This window comes from Stegastes partitus, unplaced genomic scaffold (genome assembly GCF_000690725.1).
Source record: "Stegastes partitus isolate 25-593 unplaced genomic scaffold, Stegastes_partitus-1.0.2 Scaffold152, whole genome shotgun sequence".
Taxonomy (NCBI): Eukaryota; Metazoa; Chordata; class Actinopteri; family Pomacentridae; genus Stegastes; species Stegastes partitus.
In genome coordinates this window covers 576,013-589,411 of record NW_007577883.1, presented here as the reverse complement: position 1 = coordinate 589,411, position 13,399 = coordinate 576,013, and the positions used below count along the sequence as shown (strand labels likewise).

At 39.5% G+C, this 13,399-nt stretch overlaps 1 protein-coding gene across 1 annotated transcript in view; it reads right to left on the bottom strand.

Moving 5' to 3' along the window:
* Positions 1 to 10,918, bottom strand: part of tsnare1 (T-SNARE Domain Containing 1) — a 157,052-nt gene extending 146,134 nt beyond the window's left edge. The window contains exon 1 of the mRNA XM_008279294.1: positions 10,838 to 10,918. The gene's annotated coding sequence lies outside the window, so the exon portion shown is untranslated. The remainder of the gene's footprint in view (positions 1 to 10,837) is intronic.
* Between the last annotated feature and the right edge of the window lie 2,481 nt (positions 10,919 to 13,399).

The window sequence follows — 13,399 nt, the reverse complement described above, 5'->3', positions numbered from 1 at the left end:
TGCGGCCTTCTGGTGCCATCCTCATGCTACATATGCTTCACCCTGCGGCTATGACTTCCTGGAGATTGCTTTCTCACAGTCCCTCACAGCCGTCACCATAGTTACACAATCCCAATTGTGTGGAACAGACCTCAGCACACACAAACACAAACACACACCAGCATGAAAATCCTCTTCCAGCCCTAAATCACCACATGCGAGGCATTCCAAAGCCACTGTCGGGTATTCTTTTATCAGCCTAACACATTCTGGTAACACTAGACAGTGGGGAACTGCTATCACGTCCCCCTAATATTCCCTAATATTCAGATTTCACATGTCATGAAGCTGAATTGTCGGTACAAGATGATAAGATGCATCTTGGTCAAGGCTGGACAAAAGCGACTTGACTCAAAAGCTGAATGGATTTCACTCTCTGGGAATGACAAGATAATCAGAGGCATTTCCGAACACAATGCCGAGCAGTCATCTGGTCATGCTTTGGGAAACAATCGGGCTGCTTTGGCTGACTGATAAGCACAGGCAAATCTGTGAAATACTTTAAAAGCAAACTCGATTGATTCTATTGCAATTGAATTGGCTCTGCAGATGGCAGGGGAAGTATCCTGGCAGGTGGACAAACGGGTGGAAAGTACACATGGAAGAGTTCTTTGAAGAAATTAAATCACAATTTCAAAGGCAGCTATGCAGGGCAGTTGCATTAGGATGAATATCAATTAGCAGCTGGGTTTAAAGGAACAGTCCGTGTCAGAAATAATAAATGGAAAAAGGTGGAATGCCTTTTTTTTTTTTTTTTTTTAATAAGTTTTTGGTTGTTTTTTTTAAACAACATTTACACAGAATAATAGTTGAGTTTTTAAAAAAAAAAGAAATAAAAAAGGATTTAACTATAAACAGGAAAATGATGCAAAATGGCCCCTGTCAGTTTTATAGTTTTATATATTATGGCATCAGATTCCGATTGCTCTAGCATTCTTTTGTAAGCAGTGTTTTAGCACAGGAGCTGGCAGGATTTGTACCTATTTTATGTTGATGATCATTATGAATATGAATGAATATTTTGTCAATTAAATGACAATAATCATTTTGTTTATAAGAACTAAATATATATAGTGAAGAGATCTCTTCAGTGACAACCTTCATACATAGTGAACATTACTCCGAACCTCAACATGATGAAAAATGAATTCAAATTACTTAGACAAAAAATGGAAAAATCCCCAAATCTTAGCAGCTGAAACATGGAACTTGTGGCATTTAGTATGAAAAATTGCCAATTAATTTTCTGCCAGTCGACCTATTGGTTCAGCTGCACTTGAATGTACTTGTGGGTAATTTATGATATGGCATCATATTTTACAGGCTCTTCATATATTTTATTTTGAATACGTTCTTAATTAGTAAAGTAAGCTGTCAGATTAATGTGGTGACATGCAAGTATGAAGTGATATGATATGAAAAGATAACACCAACATCTGTATGTGTCCTAAGCTTAAGTGACGTGATTGAAAAGTACCTACCTGCATTTTAGCACCTCTGATTACCAAATGAAGTGAATTTTTTTGATGATCAGATGACTGGTTTCCCAATGTATGTTTCTCCTGGAGAAATCCTCCTTTTAAAAGAAGGTTTTGTTTAGGGGATAAATCTGCTAACTGGTCAGCTGCATGATTTAAACATGCTGTTACATTATTATTATTATTGTTATTATTAAGCAAACTGGTTACTTGAGTTATAGACTGTATCAATATATGGACATAGCAAGGTGCGATACTGCCCATTGGTTTGCATAGGAGCTGATCTGAAGGCCAGAGTTGCAGCTAATGTCCGACAGCATCTTTTCCTTTTGCAGTGTTAATAAGCAGTGTTGGGTGCTGCTTTACATACTCTGAAAACGTGCACCAGTACGGACCAACATGGATGCAAACCATTTACATCTTTTAACGTAGCAAGGATTTCCAAAACCACATGCAACACGCTTTGAAAATTAAGTGATACAGAGCATAACAACTTTTTGAATGGGAATCAGATGGAGTCAGTAAGTTTTTTTGAACCATTCTCTAGCAACCATCCATCCATCCATCCATCCATCCATCCATCATCTATACACCGCTTAATCCTCACTAGGGTGGCGGGTGGCTGGAGTCTATCCCAGTTGACTTAGGGTGAAGGCAGGGGGCACCCTGGACAGGTCGCCAGTCTATCACAGGGCGACACTTGGAAACAGACAACCAAGCACACTCACATTCACACCTACGGACAATTTAGAATCACCAGTTAATCTCAACATGTTTTTGGACCTTTTAGGAGGAAGTCGGAGAACCCGGAGAGAACCCACGCTGCACGGGGAGAACAGACAAACTCCATGCAGAAAGATCCTGGGTGTCCTCACGGGGACACAAACCGGCGACCTTCTTGCTGTGAGGCAACGATGCTAACCACAGAGCCACTTTGCAGCCCCTGTCGCAACCATCAGTGGTATTTCATGTTCAGGTACTTCTGTTGTGTATTTTTGCAGATACATTCAGAAACACGTTCTAAAAATAATCTCCATCTTTAACAGTGGCTGCACTCACTGCAGCTGTAGAAGTTTGGCAAAACATTTTTAATTATTGTTTTGGTTTTTGGCCCCACAAATTCAAAGATATGAAACTGCTCTCAGCGAAAATGTTACATTAAAGCCACTTTACACCACCCAGCCAGCACCAAACAGCAGACAAAGTGGGACATTAGCTTGTGAACATAGTGGAGCAATTATTAGCTAAAGAGACAGAGAAACATATTTCTTCCAGGGTTAGATGGACATTTATCTATAAAAACAACTCTAAAAATCTAACAGGCACAAAATAATATTAGCAATTTTTCAAATAGTTATGATCATGTTAACTTTGCAGTGCTAAAAATGTCAAAAGAAAGTGATTTTTCAGTAGGTTAAAGATCAGATACTCATTAATGCAGCTTTACTGCAGCAACACCTCCGTATGGGATTTCCAAAGAATTTTTTTTTTGATTTTATTTTGTTTTGTATTGTTTTTTTGTTTTTTTGTTTTTTTTTGCTGTAAAACAGTTCTAACAAGTATTTTTATATGCATCATGCTGTAAAGCAACATGACAGAAAGAAATATAAAAGTTCCATCTGATTCAAAACCTATACAAATGTCCTTAGTAATAGTCTACAATCAGAGATACATACTCAAACTTTAATATGAACACAGTTCAAGTTCCATGTCTGCAGTGGTGCTCCTGGTGGTAGACAAACTGTTGCAAGTGCAACTTTTCATGTCCTCATCTTTGTATTTTGGTCAGACACATGAGTAATTACAAAGAGACAACACAGACACAGCAGCTCATTATCTGCATTCTGTTGTTCTATCACTCCATTCTCTGGGGAGAGTAAACCATGGCATCTCTATGCCCTTGCCAATACTTTGTGGAACAAACAAAGTTGTGAGGCAGAACCAGGAACTAATTTCATTAGCGGCTGCCATTTGTGACTGATTACAGGCTGTTCTCACTGGCTGGCAAGTGGGTCCAAAGTTCTGGGAGGTTAATAACCAGTAACAATCAATTACTTAACCAATCTGATATGATCAATGGGGTTTCCAATCCGGCAGACAGCAAGATGAGTAGCGGAATGCAATAAAACCTTAAACATGCTGAATTCTCTCCAGCAGCAATGAGCTGTTCCCAAAAGCTCAAATGTTTTGCATCAGCAAAATGAAGAACAAAGTACAATTTGTGCTTTTTTTTTTTTTTTTTTTTTAAGCAGTTGCTCAAGCAAAACTGTCTAACAGAGCTCCACCACAACAGCGCACAATTCACACAGGGAAGATGCAAGCATAATGAATGAAGAACTAAAGATGAATGAAATTTAATGGGCAAATCAGGATGAAACAATGAGCAGAAGCATATTAAAACAAAACTCCCTGGCAGAGGATGGATCATAGTACATCTGCATTGTCAAGAAAAGAGAACCGTGCACCGGCAGCATCTTAATTAGTGCACTATCAACCGTCAGTAGACCTCCCCTGTATTGCCGTGCATCTCCATCCTCATCAGGACTGATTATTCTAATGATGTCTAAACCTCTGTCCAGCCATTATTCACACATCACAGAGCCTGGCCTTGTTATCTCAGACGGCAAGGCCTCTTGTCTCCCTGAATCCACAAATTAAATCCAGAAAAGGGCTTCTTTCCCTTTCCTCTCTGTCCTTACTAAAGGGTCTCCGTTGCCATCCAGCATTCAAGTCACTTACTTAAGCTATTAGGTGAGCTCCAATTCTCGTTCTCTGAGTGGCAGGAAGAAATTGTTTGCATTCCCTTAGCATCTTTTGTGTCACAGCAAGGCTAAAGGTGTAAAGCCCTGCTGGAGGCTACAACGTTTATTAAAAACCTGCACTATTACAGCATTGCGTACAACACACTACGTAAAGAAGTTGGCTTTTCTAGGAATCTAAGTAACTGGTGCAACAAAGGTCATGGGATCTTTAAAATCAAAAGGGCTTATCCTATAGCTAACACGCCAGCTTGTTATGGCAATTTGAATTTGAGGCATTTTGTCTGTGATGTGCCTATTTTGGCCTAAAGTTATTGTGATGAAGAACATTGATTATCTTGGTACAATCACATATACACTGTTGCCCATAAAATTGGATCAAAATATTTTTTTTTACCTCTTCTCATGAATTGATTGTGACAATATGATTTATTATTGATAGATAAAGTGTATTTCTTCTCAAAACTTTATTGATATCACAGTATACATACAATACATATCACAGTAAAAATGTAACCACAGTTAACTTTTGCAAACTGTGTATTCAGGCTTAAACTAAATTGGGGCTATTTAACAACAGGATTAAAGGTTTTGTTTTAATTTTTCAACCTTCGTCAGTTTAACAGGAAACACATATTCGAGGGGATTTCACGCATAAGAATGTCCAATATTACTCTTTCAATGTCTCTCAGTCACTAATGTTGAGTCTGGCATGGATCAGTGCGTTAAGACACCGTGGTATACTGTCCACCAGCTTATTGATGGTGTCAGTGTGCGGGATGTCCCACTCTTCAGTCAGATCCTGAAGTCAGAACTGGTTTCATGGTAACTGGGACTCAGTATGTAATCATTACACTTGGTCAAATGTAATTACTGATGTGTAGAAATAGAAATAGAAGGAGGAATGTGTCTGAAAACAAAATAATATTCCAACTGTATGGGCAACAGTGTATTAAGGCCTGGTGTGTAAAAGGGAGTCGTTGTCAAAATGTTAGGGAAAATAGGCAACAGCCAATTTGTTATAGTCAAATGACTAGATCAGAGCATCTCCAAAGGCTTGTGGGATGCTCCTGGTCAGCAGTGGTACCCACTGTCAGTGGTCCTGTGTTGGGGGATGTACTGGAACAAGTCTGAGCTGCAGCTCCACCAACTTGCAGCTTATAAGATCTGCTGCTAATATCTTTGTACCAGACACCACAAGGCAAGTAGTTCATGTCTCAATTTTCCACTACTTGTGTTTGGATCATGGTAGCAACAGGTAAGTCAATGTAACCCCAATATCCTTTACACTAGCCAAGCCCTCCATCTCCTCTTAGGGAACTTGAGGTGCTAGGCCATATTAGATATGTCATCCACATTGTAAAGCGCTTTGAGTACCACTATGGTAGAAAAGCGCTATTGAAGTGCTGACTATTTACCATTTAATCCCTTCGAAGTGTAAAGAGGGTATTTTTTTATCATGAAAAATGAAACAAACTTGGTTTGGCTTCTTTTACTCTCACTCACACCCATCTGGTTATCTCACATTTTGTCTGACCATCACCTGTGTGTAACGGTTTCAACAGAGGCTGCATAGTGAAAACAGAAGCAAGTGAGAGGGCAGCTTTGGTCTTCTGTCCAATCTGTAGGATGTGTTCTGGCACAGTATTGAATGTAGGTGAGGCATGTTTTGTGAGTGCTTAGAGCTTCATACACAGTCTCTGTGCAAAACAACAGAATGGACTTAAAGCATTAACTCGTACTTTAGATTGTTGTTACATGAATACAGCATGAAGGAGATCCGAGGCAAAGACCCTTGATAGTCTTGAGCCCCTAACTGGTTTGTAGATTTACCGGTTTTCAGAAGCTATTTTTTAATATTGTTACACCCCATTTATCTTTCTGTGCATCCATCTGCCTGTAGAGATGTTGGTCTGTTGATGGTGCTTGGAAAATAGCAGTCATGTTAGAAAAATAATAGATAAAATAATTATCCCCCAAAAAGCAGCAATCATGTTTTGAGGATCTTGAATAGTCACACTAATGTAAAGGCCTTCTCGCAAGTACACTGTGAATCATTTAAAATCATATAAATTATTATTAGAAGTATAAATTACCAGTGGGAAATGTTTATTGTTATCTGTATAATGGCCAGTGTACAGTGCACTGCAAAAATGATCACACAATGCCAAGCAAAATCGAATTATTTACGCAGTGTGACGGTCACGGTTTGCCAAAGGATGATCATATATTTGTACAGATAACACAGCAGATGGCAGTTCTGAATGGGAGCCATATGTAAACCTTATCCACACATGCAGTGAAGGTTGTGGATCTCATGCAATGCTGACACAGTTGAATGTCTGGGTGTGTCCCTGCACAGATTTCAATATTAGACACTTTGCATGAGACAAACCCTGCTAACCGTCACCTCAGTTTACATCAAGAGTACTGTACACAGATAGAAACAAGAATCTGCTACATTTGCCCTGAGCAGACGGTATTTTCAAACCCCTCAAGGTCTTACAAAAGGTAGACAAGCTTGAGCTTCTGCTGATGAGGTCAAACAATAAAAGTATGGTGTGTAAAGCAATCCACACACAGGCACAAAACAAGGGCTATTTCCAGTTCTGTAGTTTCAGTTGTGTAAGCATCCTGATACATATGTGATCCAACTCAAGGTCAAGCTCTAGACTGCAAACAAGTTGCAATTCTATGCATAATAATAATAATAATAATAGTAGTAGAAAGAAAAAGGAGAAGAACGTACATTCTTTACATAGCTGCTTGCTGCTGCTCTGATGAACGCAAGCCAAAACCCATGTTGGCAAAACTGAACGGACTGAATCATCATCGAATAACCCTAACTATTAGTAGATAATCAAATTGGAACTAGAATAACAAAAAGAAGGAAGTGTGAGAGTAGGAAGAGAACAATCTGCTGTCCAGATCTACTCAATGACCAATGAGTCATGTAGAGTCATGCAACACCCAGCATTCAACATCCTGTTACATATACTTGGGCTAACATCCCACAAAGTATTATTCCAGGCATGCCAGATGGAGAGAGAGTTGAGATTATACTAATAAACTTAATTTAACACCAATATACTTTTCTAACTTTCTCAGTTATGTAATCTAAATATGGTGACTCACTTGCAACACACAACTGTACACCTACACACTATACAGCTTGCATATACATTATGGTTTCATAGGTTGTATGCAGAAAACAATCCACTTCATTTTCTCTGCTCCTTTCTCTAACAATTCTCCAAAAGCTCACAAACCTGATATTCAGGGAGGGAAAAAAAGCTCTTCTATCCTCCTTCACATTTTACCTTTATGTTTCTCTAAAAGTGTTACTCGCTCTCTATAATCACCAATTCTTTGATACTGTTTCTGGTCATGTCCTTGTTGATGTCACACAAGCTGTTTTTCAACCACTTCTTTAAGAAAACAAATCATCACAGTTCTTTATTCCCAAATTACAGTTCTCCATCTAAGTTACTCTTTTTTTTAGTCTACATCTGTGAAACAGTGATTGTTAAGAAGCATGCAACTGCTTATAAAAGTACAGTATTATTAAGGTGTTTCTCTTGATCGCACTGGTCAAACACAACTCTGTCGGTATTGTTGGATCTAAGTGTATGTAATGGAAAAATACTGCATCTGCATGAAGAATGTCAAAGCAAGTTTCTCTAAGTTTCATTAAAGCTGAGTGGAAAGGTTACAGACCCAAAATGTGTTCCCATAACATCTAGGTAAACACTAGTGGCTGTACATGGGAAGAAGAAGTTGTGCATCCCATGTGTTTAGACTTTTGATGCCTGATCCAGCGTGTTTAGTCATCTAACGTGTGTGAATGAGTACACCCAGTACACCCAGCTGTTGTTTTTCCAGCATGGGATTGTTACACTACCGTTGGAGTAAAGACCACGCCTGTACATGTATAAGAATACCATGCTGCCTGCACTCATGTGTACTCTCCTGCAGACTGCTTGCATTCTGTATGACCTGTACCTTCAAAGCTTTGAATAAAACGAGACAAAGACAACTCGGACTACTGGACTTTATGTAGATCATAGAAAATTTCCTCAGCATGTAGGTTTTGACACCTTGTCTATCAGCAGATTTGGCCAGTAGAGGGGTGCCTCTGTGTCACCCTTGGAGATGCTCCTCCTCTAAATCTCTGACAGAAGTTTTTTTCTGTTGTTGCAGGAATCTATTTATCCTCATCTGAAACTCAGTCCTGGGTCCTATTCTGATAGTCTCATTCATTTTCCCCCTCTGGCAGATAGTACGTGTCCATCATGACTTTAGGAACTTCACGTAATCTCCTACCACTATTCTACTATGCAGATGACGTTTAAATATGCATCAAAATGTTGAAGGGTGAACTCAAATTTCAAAGCTCAAATCTGGTAAAATGGAAGTTCTTAGCTATCCTTGAACCGGTCTTGTCCTGAAGGGTATGGATGGTCTTGGGTCTTTTTCTTGTATGTTTTTTGACAGCACTAGCAGGAATGTTCTGTCGTTCTTTTGTTTTTCAGTGTTATTCAATTCAATTCAATTTTATTTGTATAGCGCATATTTACAACAACAAGTCATCTCATAGCGCTTCACAAAGGCAGAGACTGAAACACCCAACAATCCAAAACATTTGGATTCCCTACAAGCTTCAGCAGTCCGCAAGCAGTCCGCAACAGTGGGAAGGAACCGAAAACCCTAGTGGGGGAAAAAAACCCTCCAACAGAACCAGGCTCAGGGAGGGACGGCCATCGGCCTCGACCGGTTGGGTGGATGTAGGATGAATTATAAAATTTAGTCTACAGTTAAACAAGTTACTAGAAGTTATAACAATTGGATTCCCTTTATCTATTATCTATTGTTGTCATTATTGTTTGCTTAGCCCAAGCTGTTGGACCCAAGCATCCACCTATAGGCTCAAAAGAGGATGAGTGGGGGTTTCTCAGAAGTGTACAGTATGCTCTGTAGAGTGGAACACCAACAATTTTTGCAACTGTGCTCTAATTTCACAACAACTATCCATTCTACATCAGTAGGCTAATTGTGTTTTAATAATGTTACCATGCAGTAACAGTGCAGTAAGCTCTATACTGCAGCACACTGGGTTTGAAAAGAGACCACAATTTAGTGTTATGAAAACACAAGCAGGTGAATTGAACAGGTGAATGGAACAATGCAGTGTTCTGCTGGGAAAAACTGGATCCCGACCCCCATGTGGATGTTATTATACCACATAGCACCCAGCTAAACATTCAGAGCTGTTTTGGTGGCAGGAGAGGGACCTAAACAATATTTGGTAAGTAATATTAATGTTGTGCCTTAGTGTATAAGGAGACATCTCGACCAAAACTTTAACAGAAAATTTTGAAAATATATTTGGTCACCTTCCTCCCCCTGGACTGGTCAGCTGTTTCCAAATCATTCCAGTCCACTAAACTAAGCTAGTTCACAGCTGTCAGATTTATACCAATTGTGCAGGAATCAAAGTGGTATAAATCTCAACATGTAGCCCTTGACAAGAAGACAGAACAAAGCTAAAAATCAGAAATATGCAGACTGCTCTAGTTTATAAAAGTAATGACCTATTCTGTAAACCTAACTCTAACCTAAATAGTTAAACCAAACTTGAATCTTAGAGAGATATAAGTTTGGGCTTAATGGGCCTGGGCTTAATGTTGTAAGGGCAAAATGTGCAACTACCCAGAGGCTTCAGACCCCCAGTAACCCCGGAGGCCAGGTTTACTTTACATTTTTTGGACCTACTGATTGACTGATGTATTGCAATTTTGTCAGAACTTTGCAGCACTTAAGTACAATGTCAATGAGTCCTCTGTGATATCTTTTTGATATGCCCTATTAAGGTAATGACTGGGCAAATATTGGTCATTTTCAGTGATTTAAAAAAAAAATCACAAAATTCTTTTTTGTTTTTAGTTGGTGTGAATCACATGCCCAGCTGTGCAGGAGAGACCCTATCTGTCCCCACTTCATCTAAATGGTTCCATTCATTTGTGTTTTTTTAAACCTTGTAACAAGATGAAAAACAAACAAACAAACACTGACGTTAAACACCAACTTATATCCAAAAATTTCTTAAAGCACAAACCTCCTTCCCCAAGAATTATGGGGATAAGAAAAGGAGAGGAGGAGGGACACAGCAATCATCCAGACATGCTTCCTGCCAGAGGGACAGATAGCTCTTATAGCAGAAGAGGAAGTGATTGTAACACACTCACATAAGCATCCCTTCTTTTTATCAGATCTGTGCACATCTCTAAATCTCTGGCATCCATCCAAAAACACATAGTCCTCACTCACAACCTGCAGGCACAATATGTTTTCAGCAGATAGATTTACACAGTGCAAACATCTGTGCTCTCTTGCTGCCTAGAGAAAGCAACGGAGAGTTATCTCTGATGGCCTCCCATCCCCCTCATCCTTCCCTCCCTTCTCCACCCTCTCCTCCTCCTCCTGCCTCTGTGTGAGGCTGCAGCATCCGTCACAAAAGGCCAAAAAACACAGGGTGAAAAGGAGGTATTCCTCCAGCTTTACCTTTCAACGTAGGCAGTGATGTGGGCTGTGATTCAGCTGAGATGTTGCTGCTCCTCAGCATCGGCTAACAACATCATATGACCACAAACCACCTGCTCCTGTTGGCTGGTCATATGACCAGATTAAGCTCTGGAAAAGGATTCTGGGATTTGTAGTTGAGGGGATGGCCTAGGAAAAATCTCATCGTATAAAGGCATACATACAATACAAAATACACTGTGTGTGTGTGTGTGTGTGTGTGTGTGTGTACATGTATGTATGTATATATGTATGTATCCAGGTTTTTAACCTTTTATGTGAAAGTATAATAAATGTAGTTCTCCATTTCTGAGAAGGTCTAAAGAGCTGAGTTTGCAGAAAGGAGGGAATATACGCCCTACCTTTCAAACAGAACTTGACATGATAGAAATAGCTGGACATGATGAGAGACTTCTGCCATTTCTGGAAATCCTTGTGTAACTTTAATGGTGTTATTTATTTGTCTTGTCCTCCCCAGTGTATTATCTTAAAAATCATGCTTATCATAGTTATAATTTATAGTAGTAGTAGTATAGTAGTAGCAGTAGTAATAGTTGTTGTTGTCGTTGTTGTTGCTGTTGTATTACATGTTTGCAGGCAACAGCAGTGGTGTGGCAGTGCCGGCAGTAAGACACTCGGCCTTAAGCCACTTTGGCTTAAGGCCTCACCACTGGGCTCAGACCCAAGCTAGAGCTTAAGACTGACAGTGAACCCAGCTGGACAGCAGGTCTGAGCCAAATCTGACCATTCTCACACTAGATCTGTACCACTCCCTTTCTGCTTCCTGGGGATGGCCATTGTGGAGCTATGCCTGGTTGACTGGAGACATGGAGAGAAACTGACATTCTGTGACAGATTCTGACACAGTCAGAACAGTGAAGTCCATACCTTCCATTCCCCATGTCTCAACCATTAGGCCATGTTTTCTTGTTTAGGATCTAATTCATGAAACTCTACCAGTCATCTACAAATCATGTGGGTGGGACTGATTATGCATGATCTTTTACCCCCTCCACCTGTCAGCAGAGGTGACTATCACCATTTTTTAATCATCATATAGTGAAGTAGCCATTAAGGAAGTCATAACGGCAGCCTTATCATTCCTTCTTGCATTTAGATTAAACTGTGAAGCAAAGGTTAATGCTAGATAAGCATGAGACACTGTAATGAGGTTTTTACTTTTTTGTGTCAGACTGCCTCTTTCTTGGGTAAGTTATAAATACTGATTCACACTATACATTAATGAACATTAGAAAATAACATTAACATTCATCCATTAACAAACAACTTTGCAACTATATTGTGTGTGTTCACGTATTTCATCAAACATAGGTGAGAGTTTTGTTGTGGAAAGTTCAAGCAGAAGTCTTATGTTTCACACTGCACACTTTGACTCTGCTATTAAAATTCCTCTCAGCTCTGTTGCTCCATGTTGTGCAGTTGAACCCTCCTCCGCTCTGACTGCTGCAGCTCTTTCACCCAAAAACTGGGTTCTCACCAGGGGCACTGCATCCACTGAGACATCTGCCTCACTGACACCAAAGTGACCTTCACACCATTCCACTATCGGATCAGTATGGTGCATATGGCAAGAAAAAACTACAGAGACAGTGGCCAGCTGCCCTGTCCAGAGTGAGACTGATCTATGTGGTAATCGAGCTGTTAATGACTTCTTTGGATCTCAGCCCGGCTGTGTTGTCCATGTCTGTGTTGATGGAGGATTCTCCTGTCTTTACTTAATCTTCATGCTGTCAGTGTGTAACAAGCTGCCACACAGCAACAATTATGATGATGAAAACTTCATTTACAACATTTAACAGCTGAAATGAATGGAATAAACAATAACAGAATTATACCTCTGTTGGCGAGGACGCATGTCATGTATGTACAGTAACCAAGAGACTGTAGCCCAATCACCCACCACCTATAACCTCAACAAAGCATTTTAGCTAGTTCTTAAAAAACATTATGATCTCAACCACTTTGTTGGTTCACATTGCAAATTCTATTTTATTTTCTCAGTGAGTGGTGGAGATCAAAGCTGAGCTAAAAGGAGAATGAACAGAAGATGTTAACCAAAAAATCTGTTCATTCTAATTTTATGCTGTGTAAATTGGCACTTTTTGACCAACACATTTACATTTGAAATTGTGTTAGGAGACAATACGTCAGTGTTTTGTTGGTGAACCTAGAGAATTGAACCTTAGTCGAGGCACATGTGAACAGTTAACTCTGTACTGTACCACATTACTGTCATTTCTACAGTAAAATTCTGTAATGTCTTTTTAAAAAGTATACAGCAATGCATCATAGGTCAAACTGACAGCACTTTTACACCGTAACAGAATGTTGAGTTCTGTCTTGTACATGATGCAAATTATAGTTAAATACTGCTCATAATGCAATGTTTTGCTCAAGAGCTTGAAATGAGAGTATTTGATCACAAAAGGCAGGGAGCAACATGACATCCATTTACTCATCCTTAAGTGGTTAACTTACTACTCAAGTTCTAGATAAAAATACCAAAATGCAAAAATGCTGGAA